The sequence below is a fragment of the Sapajus apella genome, unplaced genomic scaffold (genome assembly GCF_009761245.1).
Source record: "Sapajus apella isolate SASKATOON/1434 unplaced genomic scaffold, GSC_monkey_1.0 scaffold8, whole genome shotgun sequence".
Taxonomy (NCBI): Eukaryota; Metazoa; Chordata; class Mammalia; order Primates; family Cebidae; genus Sapajus; species Sapajus apella.
Window position 1 is genome coordinate 46,096,219 of NW_022436948.1, and position 19,476 is coordinate 46,115,694.

Here is a 19,476-nt window from a genome sequence, read left to right on the forward strand (position 1 = left end):
CCTTCTACTTATATTTCTTTCTTTGAAACAGATATTGTGCTGGCTTCTCTAATTTTTCCACTAGACTGCTGCTATTCATGTGTACAGGATCCCAAGAGCTTGTACAAAGGAGAACTTCACTCATCAGATGTGGGAGCTGTGGAATGGCTAAGGACCTCCACAAACAATCCTATTTAAATTATCATGGAGGATCTTCTAGAGAAATCTAGATTAGCTTCTGTCAGGATCCTTGGTGGGTCCCATGCGGTGTCAAGTCAGTCACCAAACACGCGTATTTCAGTGTGTCTCCTAGAGTCTCCATTATCCCTTCTGTAAAAAGGTAACTGTACCCTTCTCTCACTGGTGAGGTTCCTGCTAACCTTGGCCAGTCTGTATAACAAATAGCTCCCTGTGAGCATAAATAACATTGGCTGGGATCATGAGATTTGGGATATTAAGGACAGGTTCACAAACAGCCACTTTATCAACCCTCTCTCTTCCTCTCTCTCTTAATTCTATATTCCTAGAAAGTCTGGGGCAAGTTCATGGAGGGTGGAAGACAGGGAAGGGGAATAATGGCAGATGACAAGACATAGGACTTCTATAATCTGTTCTTAAGGAAGTAACAATTGAGATAAATTCTTATCCAGTCACTGTAATACCTTTTAATCAAGCCTGGTTGGGTGTTTTTTTTTTATTGCAGAGTAGCATATGAGGGCTGTGTGTTGGAAAATATGGGTTTGTGAGAGCGTATAAATGGGATTATGCAAATAGCGTAGTCCTTGATAGAAGTCAAACATAATATGCTCAATTCACATATTGCCTTATTATTCTTTAATATCAAGTCTCCTTGCTATAATCTTGCTATTTTTTTGCATGGAAAATTGTACTTTTAGAAAGCTTTGGCATGGGACAGACTCAGCTCAAAATAATTTAATGTTCTTTGTTTAAATGTTGTGTGTAAGCAAGAATTGTTAAGAAACAGCTGCAGAAGTTTTGGAGCAAAAGATGAAATTCCAGCATAGATATTCAATGTCAAAAATAAAAAAATAAAGCAGAAATAGAAGCTATGATTCTGATCATTTTCTAGCCAAAAGGTTTAACCTACTTCTCTATGTACGCCGCAAAGCTGTTTAGATTCTCATTTCAGTCTGACACTTTGACTGCCCCACTGTGGCTGCTGAGAACCTGATTTAGGAGACACTGTACCCTCCTGGATTATGCAGTCCCTCACTGTTCCTGAAAGGATGAATACTCTGCGCTTTCCAGATGAAAAACGAAAAAGTTTCAAAGAATCTAGTTAAATCCCAATTAAATTTAGATCCAAAATTGTATCATTCCTTTCCTGGCCAAAGGCACTAAATTATATAATAAGTCCTTTTCAGTTCCAATTTCAAGATCTGGTTCTTACCTATCAAATCACCGAAAGTGCTTTACAGGGCTGCCAAATAATATTCCAGCTTCCAAATCTAAAGAATGCTGCTTTCTGCTCCATATGTCTTGCCTTCATCATGAAAATCCCATGCTTATCTTTCTTTTGTCTTCTCTTTCAACAGTGTTTTGTTATGAGCAGTCCTTTTTCCAAACTATTATTACTTCTGCAAATTGAGTGGTTTTGTTGGCCTTAAGACCAAGACTTTATTTTTACTTGTTGGTGGGGGGTGGGGGGCTGCGAAGGTGGGGAGGGGAGTTAGGGAAACTCCAGGTGGAAAAGGAGAAAAGGAAAAGGAGAATTTTATCACTGTTAATGAACAACAGTGAAGGTCATGTGGAGTCAAAACAGCCAAATGCATGATCAAGAGTGGAAGTGTCCTGTTGTATTTCTACCCTACTGTTCTTTAGTTCTAAAAGAAAGGCAAAAAGGAAAGACAGATAAAGAAGTAAAGAAAAAAGGGAGAAGGGAGAGGGAGGAATGGAAGGAAGGAGAAGAAAAAATCCCTTTGAACATACTGGAATGAGTTCATCTTAAACTTTGGTGAGATGAATTTTATTGTTATCATTTTGCATAAGTGACTACTCACCGGATCATGTGAGAGCAGAAATTTATTCCTTGCTCTAAAAAACTGAACTGTGTATTTTTTCTTAAAATTGACTTTGCTGAAATAGGTCTTTCATATTGAAATCTCAGTTTTGCTATATTTGCACTCCAAAGTGAAAATGGTCTCCAGTAGTGAAAAGGAACTGAAAACTTCACCAGGTAAAACTTCTCCACGCCTCATAGCAGAAATGTGTAAAGCTGAGCCTCTTTAAAGCCAAATGCCCATATATCTGGCCATACACAAAGTCCTTAGGAAAGCTGGCTATTAATAGAGCTCTGTAGATAATTCTCTTTTTAAATGAAGAAACCTCTTTAAAGACTATCCTCACATTACTTTGCCACCAATGGTTTCTGTTTCTTTTCCTTGAAGTCAGAGTTGAAGACATTTGCTTTGCAAAAATTCAATTCTGAGATATTATTTTGAGAACTTCTGTGTGAAAGACCTTACAGAAGGGAGCTATAGAGATGGGAGGGGGGAGACAAAAAAAAGGGGGGGACAAGCAGAAGCCATTGTTGTTACTGAGGAAGGGGATGGCATGAATATTCCAGCAAATTCCTGACATAATGCAGATGAAGAGAGGAAATAAAATAATCGCTTGGAGTGGATAATATCCCCATTCACTTTTCACTTGTGGAAGATGAGGTGAATTCACAGCTAGTAGAATATGAACCTCCTTTTTGATTATCCAGCCAAAAGTTGAGGTTTCCTGCCAGCAGCCCAGCCTGACGTGGTAGAGGAGGCCCAAAAGGGTGAGGCGAGGCTGTTAACCCTACGCTGAGTCATCAGAGCAGATTTACTGTATGAGGACAGCAAACAAGCTTTGCCCAAGGAACGCCCTCTGTATCAGGGTAACCTTATTCCAAGGACCACTATAAACTGGGCCATTGACCAAGTCCATCTTTGTCAGAACCTGTTTGTCCAAGACTCGATGTGCTTCTGAGGGCACTGAGGAACGGAATACTCATGCCCCAGGGTGGCAGGTCAAGGCCTTCTTAGCTAGCGTTAGCCTGTCACATATATGAATGTCTAACAAAAAACTGCATCTTGCTTTCAGCAATAATTTTTTTATTTATAACTACTATTAACAGGAATACATTTTATCCTTGATTTGGATAGCATAACTTCTGTAGTGGTATGGTATTAAAGGTTTTCCAGAAAATTATTTTTAAAAAATTCCAAAGGAAAAAGAATAAAGGTGCATTTTGTAAGATAGAGCTATACTTAAAACGATGTGTGTGCAGAACGACAGAAAGAAACCTAAAAGCTAAGCATAACACTGTAGCAAGAAAAATAAAAACCTAAATGATTAGGTAGTGAGTCATTGCTCCAGAAATAATATCTATGTGAATGGTTGTGGAGGCATATTCACAATGCTGTATTTGTGTTTCTTTTTTAAGTACCTGGAGCTATTTTAATACATTCCGACCAAGTGCACATGTTATCTCAATGCTACTACCACCTAAGGATTTTAATAAGGCTACATTAATTACACCTGCTCATTTTCTAATGCTTCATAAAACACTCAGGCAAGAACAGTTGCAAAGTACTTCTTTTCAGCAATTCAGTTTTATCCACGTGAACATACAGTTTTTAGAGAATATTCGGGTACTTCTTGTCATACAAAATAATTTTCCTATTTAGAAAACAAGACAATTTACCTAATTGCTTGGTTAATTAATTATACCCATATAAAGGAGATGAAACAAATATTCTCTAGACAGTGCTGGCTTCTGCTGGTTTCTGCCGGCGCTGCAGCCCTTGTGACTTAGAGGAATCAGGACAATTCAATTACTGAGTTTGAATCAAGTCTTTGAAAGTACAGTACAATGGCTTCTGCTTATTGCAACCACTTTAGGAAATGGTAATTTGAGTCTAATAACTGACTGATTCAATTAGAGGAGACAGGAAAACCATTTGCTGAGGCAAGCACTGTGTCTGTAATTCACTGCTGTCACCTAAAGCACATCTCCGAAACCACAGCCTTGTCAGCCCGCGGCTCCACACCTTCCCCTTCCCTGTCCATTTAGAGGCTGTGGCACAAATATCCATTTTTGACCTCCTTCATCAGGAATTCTCAGCCGGGAGGTGGAGTGTGCATCTGAATTTGGGGTGAGGTAACATGAGCAATTTGAACAGTACAGGATTCTAATACATCAAGACACACAGCCTTAGGGGGGATTTTTGCTCCCCGTCAGATAAAAATAACATCTAAGGGGCCTATGCTTTGCAGGAAACAAACTAAGAAATAACAGCACGTTATTATTCTGTTAATACCTAACAAAAAGTGTAGAAAGCAATGAGAGACCTGCATCAGTTCTGGTTTCATGATTAAACAAAACATGCAGAACTTGAATAGAGATTTAAAGAGCATCAGAAACCAAACAGTCCCAGGTGTGGTGGCTCATGCCTGTAATTCCAGCACTTTGGGAGGCCAAAGCTGGTGAATCACTTGAGGTCAGGGGCTCAAGATCAGCCTGGCCAATATGGTGAAACCCCACCTCTACTAAAAATACAAAAAACTAGCCGGACATGGTGGTGTGCGCCTGTGGTCCCAGCTACTCGGGAGGCTGAGGTGGAAAAATCGCTTGAACCCAGGAGGTGGAGGTTGCAGTGAGCCAAGATTGTGCCACTGCACTCCAGCCTGGTGACAGAGCAAGACTCCATCTCAAAAAAAAACAAAAAAAAAGTGACCTGATGTTTGGTATATCCTTAAGGTAGAGCTAGCAGCATTCCTGTTGCATTGGATGTGAGAGAAAATAGGTATGACAGAAAATTCCAAGGCTTCCTAGGGAATCTAAAATGGAAGAATGCAGGGAGGAGCAGTCGTGGAGGGGAAAAAATTGCTAAATTTTGGATATGTTAAGTGTGATGCGCCAAGTGAGAATATTGAGCAGAAGAGCTGCAGTTTAAGAAAGAGATCCACACTGCAGATATAAATTTGGGGGTCACTGGCACATCAGTGGGATTCAAAACCATGAGACTGAATGATATTGCCAAGAGAATGAAGAGCGTGGGGCTGAGGGGCTGAGAGGACGAGGAGGACCGACGTCTCTGAAGGCATGGATTTGGTGAGACAGTAGAGACAAAGGCGTAATTGGAATGGAAAAATGCGGGTAGGCATGCTGAAACCAGGAAGTATAAATAACTCTTAGAAAGACTTTTGTTATAAAAGGAAGCAGAGAGATGGAGCACTGGCCACAATGAAAAATGAGGTCAATAAAACTTTTTAAAATGCTTGTGTGCAGGGGAAGGAAAAATAGATGACATCGAAAAAGAAAGGCAATCTTCCTGAAATTATATCCTTGAGCAGACAAGAGACAGTAGAATGTAGTGCACAATTGGAATGACTGGCTTTAGCTGGGCGTATGAACTGTTCATCGCTAGTACTGGGAAGAAAACAGAGTCCCTGGGTCAGATGTAGTCATGCAATTTTGTGGAAGGTCTCGTCACATCGCTTTGATTTTTTCCATCATGTTGGATATGTAATCAGCTAAAATTGAGGATGAAGAAGGACAGGTTTGCAATTTAGAAGGAAGGATCCGATATGGAATTGTCATCTAGAAGAGTGGGAAGGTAAGTGATCTAGGGTTTTGCTGTACAGCGTGGCAGCCATGAGCCACATATATCCATTGAACATTTTGAAATGTGACTTGAGCAACTGAGGAACTTAATTTTTAAGTTTAATTAATTTCGATTTTAAAATTAATACTAATTTTTCATTTTTAAAAAACTTTAGGAATGTTTGGAAAAGCCTCAGTCTGTAATTCTATGGTTTTTTAATTGTAAATTTTATAAAGTCTAAATACAAATCAAGCATTTTTAATGAAAATTTAATATCCAAATTGAGAAGATTAACACCAGATTAACATTTTACATTATATGTTGAAAAGATATTAACATAGATTAACATTGATTTTAATTTCACCTTCTTCTGTTTTTAATGGGCTTGCTAGAAAATTGACAGGATCAATGGATTCCTTTATTTGGTGGAGTTGAAGGATTATTGGAGACATGCTACTAGAATGAGAGATAAAGATAAGATGTGAGGCCAGGCACGGCGGCTCACGCCTGTAATCCCAGCACTTTGGGAGGCCAAGGTGGGTGGATCGCCTGAGGTCAATAGTTGAGACCAGCCTGGCCAACGTGGTGAAACCTAGTCTCTACTAAAAATACAAAAGTTAGCTGGGCATGGTGGCAGGCACCTGTTATCTGAGCTACCTGGGTGGCTGAGGCAGGCGGATCGCTTGAACCCAGGAGACAGAGGTTACAGTGAGTGGAGATCACATCATTATACTCCAGCCTGGGCAACAAGTGCGAAACTCCATCTCAAAAAATAATCAGAAGAAGATGTGGTTGTTGGAGAGTGGGCTTCTTGAAACTGAGATTATGGAGGCACTGTAGTTTGGTAGTGACAAGGTCCAGAGTATAACCATGGAAGTGAATGACTAATATAAGGCAGAAAGGAAGAGGAGTTAAAAGAACTGTAATTAAGAGATTTAATTACATGGATTATAATGCCGAGACGAATGAAGTAGTCCTGGAGGGAGGGAGTGTATTCAGAAGCAAAGTCTTCAAGAAATGAGGGGGGTGGTGACATGGAGTATGGATAGGTGTCTGTAACAAAGAGGGTGGTGACTGGAAAGTCTGGTGCCTTGAGGTTCAAAGCAGGATGTTTTAATATAGGATGAGGGAAATACCTCTCCCAGCCTGCTGTATATGGCATATAGGACTAAAGAAAACAGCCATACCGTGAAAATTGTGCAGAAGAAAATGTGTTCTCAAAGAAAACTTCGTTTTTGGTTAACAGTAAGGTGAACAAAACTTTAGGGAAGAGATTGATGATGGGCCATGCGGTTCAGGGGCACAACTGGAAGACTCAGATTTGAAGAATAGAAAGTAGAAGATGAGGATGGACCCAGAAGACTGGGGTCTCCTGTGGTTAATGACAGAGCAGGGATAAAGGGCCAATAAGATCCAGTCCTGCTGTTCTTACTGCAAGTTGTGGAGGCTAGGCTGTGAGTATTAGGGGTCTCCGAAGCCCTTCTTCACTCCCGCTGTGAAAGCAAGGAATCCTGGAAAGGTGGTTTAGTTGTGACTTTATTAGTCTCTTGACCTGAAAGTTTAGAATCTAAATCTAGAGAGGTAAAGTCTTCCATATGATTATGTTTTTGTAATTTCTCTCAGAACTCTAATGGTGTTGCTTGATGTATTTTTATATTGACTTCTTTTTTTTTGAGACAGAGTCTCGCTCTGTCTCCAGGCTGAGTGCGTGACCTCGGCTCACTACAACCTCCACCTCCCGGGTTCAAGCAATTCTCTTGTCTCAGCCTCCCCAGTAGCTGGGACCACAGATGCGTGCCACCACACCCGGCTAATTTTATATTTTAGTAGAGACGGGGTTTCACTATGTTTTGCCAGGATGGTCTCAATCTCTTGACCTCGCGATCCACCCACCTAGGCCTCCCAAGGTGATGGGATTACAGGCGTGACCCACTGCGCCCGGCCGATATTGGCTATTTCTATACAAAAATTATGATTATAACTTTCATATGAATAATACAAGCCCTGATTTCACTTTTGTTTTGATTGTCCTGAAACAGTTTTATATATGTTTGTATATTTATGCTGTATGAGTCATGTTGTTCTAGATATATGTCTTACAAATAACATAATTAGGTCAGTGTGTACTTTTGTGTGTGCATGAGAGCCAATCTGAAAGTCTATTTTTTAATAAAGGTTTTAACCCATCTCTATTTATTGTGATAAATATGCTTAGTGTTACTTCTGCCATCTTAATTTTCCAAAGTATTCTTTTTATGTTCCTAGTTTTGTTATATTAGTCAAAATAATTCAGCTTATTATTTATTAGTGGTTTTTAAGTTGTACATTGCAATTTTTCTAATGATTTCCTTACAATTGCTTTTTATTTGAATTTTGTATCTCTACTCACTCTGAGAATGGAACTCTCCCAGCTTTTACTTCTCTTTCCCATAGTTGCTAAGATTTTAGCAAATAATCTGGAATTCATCCAATCTCTTTCCTCATTTCAGTGGGAACTTGGAACCCAGAGGGCTTACTCACACACAGTCAGGTAGTTTCCCTCAACTGGAAGATAATTATGGAATATTATGAGTAGCATATGAAGTACGTGGGTTTGCCCAAAGTGCCTAAACCAATAAATCTCTATTTATAATATGTGAAGTACAGTCTGTGGTTCTGCTAGGCATAAAAACAAGGTTGCAGGAAGTTGTTTAAAAGTATCTTTAGTATCTCATTCCTGATTAATGTACTATAATATGGTACATGCTTAATGAAAGAATCATTAACTGGAATATAATTAGATGCTTAATTCAGTCCCTAGTCAAACGTTTGCTTTTAAATATACCTAAGAGTAAATACCCTCAGGTATTTTGGGTTTTGCCTTCATCGTGTCCTGAATGTGAATAGAGGGAAATCTGTGGCATGTACATACCAGGATCAGACACTTCAGTATACCAAAATATATTTTCCTGAAAAATTATTTCCTGGGACACCCCAGAAAGGGTTTTATGTTTAAGTTGTTCGGTGTTACACTCTTGGTGATTCACAAAGGCATATGAACTTACTAATGGTTCTCAGAAGACCCATCATTAAAAAACCTGTTTAACCCTTTGCGACCCAAAGTGATTTGACCATGCAACCTTTTGCTTACCTTATGTGGGGAATGTATTTTCAGTGGAACATGTTTTGGGAAACACTGCTACATGGTGTTCGGTTGTAAAATGGTTACAAGAATCACCTTCCCATCTTTAGAGTTCTACTTTATTACAGGGCTCCCAAAGTACTTCTTGTGTCTTCGAGGTCTTACAGAGTTTTAGTGAAAATCTCTGTCAATTTTGACTTTCATTTCCCTTCCTTCTTTCCTGCTCAGATCTACAAATAACTCAAATATAAACGTAGTGGTAGGAATGGACTAAGAAATTGGAGCCACAGGCTTATATACTCAGAATCACTTCTCTTCTCTGATATCTAAGGGTTTGGTCACATGTCAGGTTCTTAATACTCACTGTCTCATGGCTTGCTATGTTCTTTCTGAGGGATTCCCATGTGGAAACACTCTTACGTCAGGCCCAGCCCACAAGCATACCACCAGCCATGGCTGATGTTCTTTAGGACCTCACAACAAGTGTGTACACGCCTGTCTTTATGATTAGACTCTCGGTTCCTTGAGAGAGACATCTAATGTCACATTTTTGTATATTTCTCTACTATTTGCAACATAGATATTTAAGTGCGACTGAATGAATCAATCACTCAACTAATGTGAAAAGTGAAAAACAGTTGAGTTTCTCAGCCTCTTAGTAATTTCAGATTTAGGCATTTGACCTAAAAATGGCAAGACATGACTTTTACTGTGTTGTCATGGTTTCTTTTCCTATCAATGTCCCTTTGTCTGGGGGCAAACTAATGACAGGGATCACATCTCCCATGTCAAGCCCAGCTCGTAGCACAAATATTATTTAAATAAATGAATGAAGAACAAATGAATGTTGGGACTTGAAAATTCTCTCTTTGCCATTCAAATATTTAGGACACAAGGTGTTTAAATGAAAGTGGGCATGAAGTTAAAAGTAGTTTTTACAAAAAGGAACAAGTAAAAAGTGTTTGTACTTTTATGAGTTTCACTTTTGTGATGAAAATCTATTGAGCACTTTTTATAACTGCTCTATCACACACAAGCATAGAAAAATATACAAAATTAACATCAGGGTTAACAAAAGGCAAATAAGTAAAGACAAAAATGATAAGACATTAGATTTGTGGAACAATAAGAAAAAAGCATGTAGCCAAATAGTAAAAAAACAGGGACAGGAATTTACAGAAGAGGAAATACAAAAGACACTAAATATATGAGAAGCTGTTCAACCCCGCTAGTAAATCAGAAAAATGCAAACTAAAACAAAATTGTGTTTTCAACCATCAAACTGGCAGAAATTAAAAAGATTTATATTATCCAGAGCTGGCAAGGATAAATGGAAATAAGTACTTTCATACACTGTTGGTAGGAATATAAATTGATAAACCTGTTTTGAAGAACACCTGGCAGTATCTCAAATTTTCAATTTGCAACTTTTAGCCAACAAGGATTCTCTTCTATAGAAATACTTTTACATGAGAATAAAGACTTATTTATGAGATATTGATAGCAGCATTGTTTTTGATAGAGAAAAAATTGAAAGCAAATTAAATATTCTCCAATCTGGAATATTAAATTCATTATTATACATTCATAGCACGGGTACTATGCAGCCACCAAGGCCAATGCAGGCTTCAGTGGTTTGACTTTAACAGAGCTCCCAATCATGTTATTTAATGAGGAAATTGAAAGCATATTAAAAATTAAAAATTTGAGAATCATACCACTTATATAAATTTATGTATGTTGATTGAATAAATGAATCTGTGACTTAGAAAGGCTCTTGAAGCTACCCAAATGTGTGGTGCATTGATTCTTTTTTAATAAAATTCTTCATTATAAATTAAGAAATGCTACATTAAAAATGTAAACAGAGTTGGCATGATACTCACCAAAATCAACAGTTGCCACTGATTGGGAGAGGGATGGAGCCACCGTGTTTTACTCTGCTTAGTTCTGTGTAATCTGAATCTGTTGAAGTAAAAATGTATTACATAGATAACTTTTAAAATATACATGCTTCTAGTAATGAGAAGTCTTGTTAGAGCCATTATATAAGTCTGCTCAGCTTAATATGTATATGCCAAGCCGAAAGTTTATGATAACTGATTGAAGAGATAGAAGCAGCATCACACAATGACTATTGGAAGCTAAAAGCAGCCAAACTGTTGCTTAAGAATGGATTCCCCTGGCCCGACGCAGTGGCTCATGCCTCTAATCCTAGCACTTTGGGAAGCCAACGCTGGCAGATCACCTGAAGTCAGTAGTTCAAGACCAGCCTACCTAACATGCTGAAACCCTATTTCTACTGAAAATATAAAAAATTAGGAAAGCATGGCGGCACAGACCTGTAATCCCAGCTACTCAGGAGGCTGAGGCAGGAGAATCGTTGCACTCCCACTTGAGCAACAAGAGTGAAACTCTGTCTCAAAAAAAAAAAAAAAGAATGAATAGTCCATCTAATTAGTAATTATAATTAATTAAGTCTGTTCCTTTCCCTATTTTTATTTATTTATTTTATTTTTTTTTTTTTTTGAGACGGAGTTTCGCTCTTGTTACCCAGGCTGGAGTGCAATGGTGCGATCTCGGCTCACCGCAACCTCCGCCTCCTGGGTTCAGGCAATTCTCCTGCCTTAGCCTCCCAAGTAGCTGGGATTACAGGCGCGTGCCACCATGCCCAGCTAATTTTTTGTATTTTTAGTAGAGATGGGGTTTCACCATGTTGACCAGGATGGTCTCGATCTCTTGACCTCGTGATCCACCCGCCTCGGCCTCCCAAAGGGCTGGGATTATAGGCGTGAGCCACTGCGCCTGGCCCTTCCTTTCCCTCTTGCCCAGTCTGTGGCTTGGATCACCTGTTGAGCTTTGAGGCAGTAGCCAAACTTCGTGTAAAATTCTGATCCATCAGTGGAAGTTGAATGATGTGACGGAAATCATCATGTTTTTAAACAGGCTGAAGATGAGCAGAGAGGAGGGTAAAATGCCTCCACTCTGATCCCTCAACAGATCATTTTTCGGAGCCCCCTTGGAAGCTAAAAGTGAAATGACTTAAATGAAGTAAATCCTGGAGACTAATAAGGAAATCTAGAATTGTTAGTATTGACAATCCACCCGAAACAATCCTGTGTTTTGTTTTTGTTTTTGTAATTGACCCTTCTACTTATTGACATAAAGAACAGACCCATGTCTATCAGGCCATACAATTGTACAATGCTGAGCAAGTCATGTCTCCATTTCCGCCATAGACTATGACCCTTCATTGCTCATCTTGAAAATCCTTTTGCAGAGGTAATGATCTCCCTGTTAAATTGTGGTTGAATCATTTGTGCTCAATAGAGGGTGCATTTAGTTCAAGCAATACATTTTCCAGCAGTGTGAACACTAACACAGAAGCCCACTGTGCAGTGTGTATGTCACATGGCTATTTTTCCAGGGAAGGGCACTGAAAAACTATCTAAGAGCTTATTTTCCTCTTGACCTGTCATCTGTATACTATATGGACAACTTGTCTGTCACTATTCAATTGTTCAAAACAAAATACATTCTCCCGTATTGGACTGTAAGAATTGATAAACAGGGAGACGGCCCGTCTAGTTACAGCTGAAATGTAACACGTGTCAGCAATGTGTTGTAACCTCACTACATCTTAATAGCAAATACCAACGACAACAAAAACCTTCCTTTCTATTTTGAGTACATTCTGAGATTTACAGAAAATTTTATAATGCTTTCTTAGATATCGTTTTTATTGTATGTACCTGCATTTGTCAGTCAGAAACCTCTGGAAAACTTTGCTTCTCCTTTAAGAATAAAATGAGGTCTTAAAATGCTTTTCACTGTAATTTTTAATTAAGCTAAATTCTTCTAATTTCAGATAACTCAGACTTTATTGGCACCATGCTCCTGTGAATATGTATAATTTTAATTGCATTAAGGTGATGTTTTAGCTTCCTGACCATTATATTAAAAAACAGTTGTCTTTTTCCTAGTTGTCTGCCTTATATCATTATACATTCTCTTGTATATGCAGTTAACACTCATTTAACAAAGATAGTTTCTAGTAATAACTGTTAATTGGGAAAAATTACAGAAAATAAACAGCATAATAACCCCCGATACATTAGTGCAGATGCAGTAACTGTAAAAGGATAATGAAATCACCCTCTGAGGTGTTCAACTGCTTTCCATATTTGGAATAGAAGTAAAGTAATGAAAAATAAAACTTTACAATTTTACGGAGAGGAGAGTGGCAGGCAAAAATAAGTTTGTCATGGTTTAATTTGAAGTTTTCTAGCTTACTAAAAATTTTATTTTTGAATTCTGCATTCCCTTGAACCTGTAAGTCTGGAGGCAGGGTGGTTTGAGGGTTGATGAATTCAGCTGCTCACCCAGGCCCATGTACTTCTTTGCAGATTTCTCCTCTGCCTTTCAGTTTAGCTCTCTTTCTGGCTGCAGGATGGCTGTTGCACTTCTAGTCATCTCACCCAGACTTAACATTTCCAGGGGAAGAAAAGGAATTGTTTACTAAGCTGTTCCAGAAGCACCTCAGCTGGCTCCTTATGCAGCACTAGCTGACGCACATTCCTAAATCAATCACAGGCAAAGAGAATGGGATTACCACAAATGATTTTGTGAATATGGCTGTATGGAATAGAGTGATTACTCAATACATTCAGGCTCTGCTTGGGAAAAAGAAATAACTGGTGAATCTTCATTAGATGGGTGTTAAACAGTAACTGCTACTCCCTTTATCTACTACTTTTTATGTACATGTCCACCTCCCCATGAAAATATATGTTCACTGAGAGCGGATACTAGTTTATATCCACATTTGGCTGTGCTTAATTCTTTTTCCTGCTCAGTTTACAGTTAGCAAACAAACATTTTTCAATTAATGAATGGGTGAATTAATGAATATAAGAAAAAATAGTTAATCATAACAGAAGAAGGAAATTTACGGTGAAGTTAACAAAGCTTAAGATTTAAAGGCCTTTGGAAGGACCTAAGAAAAGCTTTAGAAATGTGTTCACAATATAACCTATTATTAAAATTTTTACAAAAGTAAGACATTTTGGTTACATTTGCTGACTCTACTCAATTGACTAACCCTCCGTCACATTTCTGTCAGTGTTGAAGTGACCGTGAGCATTTTGGAAATTCAGTGATCAGTAAGCTAAGCTGGAGATACATTTATTTGGAATTCAGTGTATATTTGTATGTTTCTCAGCCACTTCTGAGTATAATAATGTTCTTGCTACCACTTGGTATAGAAAGGGTTTCCAGAAACACCCTCTGCCCTCCGTGCTGAATCACTGCAAAGTGATTTTTTTAAAAGGTGCAGAGCCAGAGGTGTTGTGATTGAGCATGCCATAGAGTACCTGGCCCTTGAATAATGTTGGATGGGTACGGTGGCTCACGCCTGTAATCCAAGCACTTTGGGAGGCCGAGGCGGGCAGATCATGAGGTTAGGAAGTCTAGACCAGTTTGGTCAACATGGTGAAATCCCATCTCTACTAAAAATACAAAAGTTAACCAGGCGTGGTGGCACACTCCTGTAATCCCAGCTACTCAGGAGGCTGAGGCAGGAGAATTGCTTGAACCCCAGAGGCAGAGGTTGCAGTGAGCCGAGATTGTGCCACTGCACTTCAGACTGGGCGACAGAGCGAGACTCCATCTCAAAAAAATAAATAAAATAAAAAAGAACATTAATAGTGAGAAAAAAGATTGAAAGGAGGGAGTCAGAAACCAGTCTGTGCAAAATTCTTTCAATCATCAGATATGTGAAACTGTAGGTGGAGGATTCAGTTCGTATAGAGGTCGAGACAAAACAGAAGACCTCTTCTGTCAAAAATATTTTTGATAATGTGATAATACAATGTGTACAGTTTTAAAAGCCCCACACCTTTGTTTCCACCTGTAACGAGTGTTGCATGAAATTGGGTATTGCATGAAATGGAATTTATCAGAATCCCTCTATGTGTAGGACACAAACCCATGGCAATACTGCTATCGTAAGTTTGCCTATAACAGCTGATAAAGAAATTTGATAGGTTTTCCCAAATTTAGCAACCACAGGAAAAATTTACTTGATGTCACTCATTAAAAAGTTATAAAACTGGGGCCGGGTGCAATGGCTCTTACCTGTAATCCAAGCACTTTGGAGATCGAGGAGGGTGGATCACATGGTCAGGAGTTCAAGACCAGCCTGGCCAAAATGGTGAAACCCTGTCTCTACTAAAAATACAAAACTTAGTTGGACATGTTGGTGGGCACCTGTAATCCCAGCTACTCAGAAGGCTGAGGCAGAGAATCGCTTGAACCCAGGAGGCAGAGGTTACAGTGAGGACAGATCAAGACTATGTCTAAAAGAAAACAACAAAAAAGTTACAAAACAGAAATTTGTCAGGACTACTATTAATAAAAGCAAATTTTGACTAACAGTTTCTTTATGGAAAATGATATAACTGTTGTCAAATGAACACGTGAGCAAAGTGTATGCAGCCAAAAATGTAGTCTCAATGCAGCAAGAAACTATGATAAGAATAAGAGCTAATTCCTGTTCAATGCTTTCTAAAGACTTTGCATGTATTTACTTCTTTAAATACATTTTTTGCAACTCATAAGAACTCACTGTGTCAGCCAGATGAGCTAATTACACTGCAGTGTCATATAACCTCCCAAACCTTAGTTATTATATATGTAAAGGCTTATTTCTTGCTCATTCTTCAGATCTTGTAGCTAGAAATCGCGCTATACATGGTGTAACATAGAGACTTAGTATAACAGAGGCCTCCACCATCTGAAATATCTCCAGTCACTGTAACAAGACGCAAGTGAATGACAAATAGCACACTGACTCTTTGAAAGCTTTGACTTGAAGTGCCACCCATCATTTTCACTTATATTTTGTCCACCAAAGCAAGTCACATGGCCATGCCTAACTTCAAAGTCGTGGTCAGAAACAATCTCTCCATTTACTCAGAAAGAGAAGAACATGCATCTGTAAACGGTGAAGGATCATGACTGCAGGCACTATTAACACATGTTAATATATAAGAGAACTGAACCATGGAGCAAACTAAGTAAGTACCCAAAGATTGCACAATAATAAAATACAGATTTAAAATACATATTTAGGCTCAAGTCCACATCTTAATCCTTGTTTTTCTACCTCTTTTGATGCAGATTTTTTGGTAAATCTCTGAGCCCTGACATGGCAAATGGTATCATACTAATCATTATCTTCTTGGTGAGAAATTATGATGAGTAACTCAAGCAAGATCTGTACATCTTCTAGTTTAGTAAACAATAGAGCTTAAACTCTCCATTATATTCATTCTTCGAACATTTCTAAAGCACATTGAGAAATTATACATGAATGTAACTATTCATTTGTGATGGATGATTACATCAGTTTCATGGAGAAAGATAAGAAGAAGGAACTCTCGAGCACTAACTGGAGTTAGGAATTTTCTGGAGATTAAAGGGTCATCCACTGGACATCTAGCAGCTAGAGTGACTCACTGCAAATGATCGATAATCTGCCTTTTCTTCCTTTCTTCTCTCCCTCTTCCCATTCTCTCCATCTTCTCCATCAGAAAAATTTATTGCATTCCTGGTAGATGGCAGGTATTAAGAACCGGAGAGATAAACAGAAATAAGATCTATCCCTAGGGAACTCATAATCACAGCTTTAAATCAGATGCGAAAATGCAATGTAAGAGTCAAGGAGACACTCTCAAAACCTTCTGAAATTCAAACTCTACACATATGCCTGATTTTATAGCAAAGGACCAGACTGTAATTTGCCAAGATATGTTAATTACAGTTCTCAGCGTAGGAATTTATTAACGTCTTCTCTACTGCGTAAGACCTTTTGGTTTCATTCACTGGTATGTTTACAGCTGCCATGCACTATCTTTCCTGGCTTTTGTGCCCACATTTGTTTATACTGACACATGGTGCTTATAGCTTGATGCCTGGATAAGATTTCAAGTGTTTTCGCGAAATCACTCAGAATTCTAGTAAAGAGATGCCTTTATACCCATCGGAGAACACTGAATCTTGGAGTCTGTGTTCTTTGGCATCTGTTAGTAAATATCTGACTACCTTCACCAGCTTGAGAGTATACATTGTTTACCTGTGACACAGCAAAAAATATCTCCCATATTTTGTGGGGAAAATTCTGTGTCTGAGTCTCACCGTTCTGAGAGTTGTTTACAGCCAGCTGGTAGAAAGTCTTACTTGCACTTCACCTACAATGGTGCATGAAGAGGACAAATGAAAGTCCTTTCCCCTGCAATATCTTTCCTGCTCATGAAAGTTACTTTTCCAAACTTTAATTGCTAGCGTGATAGCCCATCTCCATTCTCAGTGTCAGAAGTCTTATTTTGGTTTCTTTTCCAATTACATCTTTTTCGAGTGCCTTCTATTTGCAAATTCTGTAGATCCTTCACTATAAAAAAAAAAATCACAGATAACATTGGTGCTATGTTACAGCAACTGTCTGGGGTCTATTTTATCTCAATCTGTGTCTTCAGTTTCTTCTAGAGAAGTACCAGTAGTTGTATATTTTTTAACATGCTATTGGACATCATGGCTATCATGTCATATTAAAAATGCTAGCATTTTGCAAGAAGTTCAAACTGGAAGCAAGGTGGGTTTTTCACATTGTAAATTGTCAGAGATCCTAATGCAATGAAATATAATAAGCATAGTCTCTATTTCAGAACGAGACACTGAGGAGGTGTGACAGAAGATCAAGGATCAATTATTTTTATACCGTATTTTCCTTTCTGGGGATGAAGTACAACTTTCCACATAGTTTCTTTTTCAACAGATGCTATATAATTGTGTTGAAATGATTAATGTGAACAAAGAAGATTAATTTTTAAAAACTATTGCTGTAATAATGCTGCATAAGAGGCCACCTCCCAAAATCCTCAGTGGCTGAAAATATAAAGCTTTTATTTCTCATGTGTTGAGTCTGCAGGTCCACTATGGCAGCTCTACTTAAAATGTCACAGGTTCAGGTTTGCTGCACATTTCTCATCCTGGGACTCAGGTTGCAGGAGCAGCTATGTGGAGCATGCCTTTCTAGTGGTGCAGCGCAGGAATGCCAGTTACTAGCCAAACAATACAAGCAGATTGAAGCCTTGGTGGGAAGTGACACGAGTTGCTTCCCTCGCATTCCATTGGCCAACCAAGTCTCCTGCCAAGCTCAAAGTCAGTGAGGCAGGAAAGTATGCTTCATTCCCAGGAAGCAATGGCCAAGTCAGGGAAGAAAGGTAGCTTGTATTATTGTGTATTATTGCGTATAATACAACCTACCATAATATCAATTATGACTTTGTCTTCCCCACTGTGATCCTTGCCAGTGGAAATTTCTGACTGTGCTTTTCAATGTATGTCAAGAAAACCACATTTATTTCTTCATGTATATTTCTTCTGTTGTTTGGTATATTATTTTCTACTTCCACTAATCTTTCATTCCTTCAAGCTAGATCAAAGAATAGTATGTGTTTCTACTACAATTTATTAGAATTGACATAGAACTACCCAGTAATATGATTCTTTCTAAATAACATTATCACTTCTGTTAAAATAACATGTGCTTCTACCCACTTTGTTTCTAAGTGGGATTACAACTTTTTAAAAAACTATCTTGTGCTTTGGCCTACTTCTAAACATAGGAAAGAAACAATTATTTCATTAAAAACCCAAAGACCCTTTCATTCATAAAAGAGCTATACCTTAATCCTAAATGAAGATTTTTCAATATCTTCTGTATTTTTAAGTTTACTATTCATTGAGTAAACCAAATGTATAGATTATGCCTATCTTTTAAATACTCAATGCAGTTTAACCTTTATTTCTTCAAAATTCTCCTTTCCATAAATTTTGACATGCCTCATATTTGTTGAAATATTTCAAGTATGTTGTCAATTTTGATGGAATTATATCAGCTATAAAGATATTGTAGATATCAGATCTTACATGAAGTAAATGTATTTTGCCAAATAATGCCATCTGCATGTAATGGAAATTTGTTAAGTCACGTGGAAGTTCACAGAATAATAAGTAAAAATCAGTATTCATATTTGAGATCGGTCTAGCAGTTTGTGTTCATTCAAACATCAGTGATGTTAAGCTTACTCAAGGGTCCCAGGAAATATAGTACTGGCAATAATTGGTCCTTCTAATGTAAGAGAGTATAATGTATGTTTAATTCCAACAAAATGGATAATGTGCTGAAAAAAATGTTGAGTTTGATTTTGGGTAGATATATAAAAATTAATTTTATGTAGTAGGGTAATTGTTCTCAGGGGTGAACTTGCCTGTAATGGGGTAGGAAGGTCTCTCTGTATCCCTGACTCCAGGTGAAAGTGAAGCCTCTTTAGTGCCCCCTAGCTGTGTACTCCCTGCTATGGCCGAGTGGCTGGGAACCCAGGGTCTAGCTCTAGAAGCTGAGTGAACCCATCTTTCTCATTGCTGCATTTTCTTTTTAATGACTATTAAGATATTATTTACATATCACAAATGTCACCCATTTAAAGTGTTACCATTTGATATTTTTTGTCTATTTATAGAGTTGTGCAAATATGACTGCACTCTAATTTTAGAACATTTTCATCATCCCCCTGAAAATCTCATACCCATTAGCAGCCATTCCCATCCCTCTCCCACCCTTCCCCAGCCCTAGGCAACTACAAACCTTTCTATCGTTATGTGTTTTCTAATGGTGGACAAATGAGATCTCCCAACACGTGGACTTTTGTGACT

At 38.3% G+C, this 19,476-nt stretch overlaps 1 protein-coding gene and 1 long non-coding RNA gene across 4 annotated transcripts in view; one reads left to right on the forward strand and one right to left on the reverse strand.

Moving 5' to 3' along the window:
- Positions 1 to 19,476, forward strand: part of EPHA6 (EPH receptor A6) — a 970,705-nt gene that overhangs the window by 888,388 nt on the left and 62,841 nt on the right. The window lies entirely within an intron of this gene.
- The window catches only part of LOC116551014, a 334,562-nt gene that overhangs the window by 314,179 nt on the left and 907 nt on the right, over positions 1 to 19,476 (reverse strand). The window lies entirely within an intron of this gene.